Below are 420 nucleotides of genomic sequence, written 5' to 3'. Positions count from 1 at the left end.
GTTTGCCAGTAACCTCCACGGTCTGGGCTCGCAGGAGTCAAAGAGCGCCCTTTACTTAAGGTCCCTTTCCTCCCGGCCCATGGACGCCCCACCCCGTCTTCCTCCCCATCCAGGGACTTTTGCTCCGCACTGGCCTCACCCCCACGAAGGACCCGGGTTCGCTGGCCCTGCTGCGCCCGTCCCAAGCCCCGCTGCCACCGCGTTCCTTCCTCTTCCTGGGCGGCCTGGCCTAGTCTTTCCGGTGACCCCACCTAGTGGACGGAAGCCGTCTGTGCAGGCTTCCCGTGGGGTCTGGGGGCCACGAGTGACCCCAAAACCCCGATCTCTTTTCCCGCCTAACCGGGAGGAGCCGGGCCGGCCAGGCGCGCCTGCGGTGCGCGAAGACGCAGGATGAGCCCGTGCCCGCCGCGGGCCCCGGCC

At 68.8% G+C, this 420-nt stretch overlaps 1 protein-coding gene across 1 annotated transcript in view; it reads left to right on the top strand.

Annotated features, from left to right (window-relative positions):
- Positions 1 to 253: 253 nt before the first annotated feature.
- Positions 254 to 420, top strand: part of Ccna1 (cyclin A1) — a gene marked incomplete in the record, with an annotated part of 10,359 nt that continues 10,192 nt past the window's right edge. Inside the window, 1 exon segment of the mRNA XM_005387680.2 lies at positions 254 to 420.

This window comes from Chinchilla lanigera, unplaced genomic scaffold, assembly GCF_000276665.1.
Source record: "Chinchilla lanigera isolate Chin_1 unplaced genomic scaffold, ChiLan1.0 scaffold00030, whole genome shotgun sequence".
Lineage (NCBI taxonomy): Eukaryota > Metazoa > Chordata > Mammalia > Rodentia > Chinchillidae > Chinchilla > Chinchilla lanigera.
The sequence above is the reverse complement of the archived record's forward strand: the minus strand, read 5'-3'. Positions and strand labels throughout refer to the sequence as shown.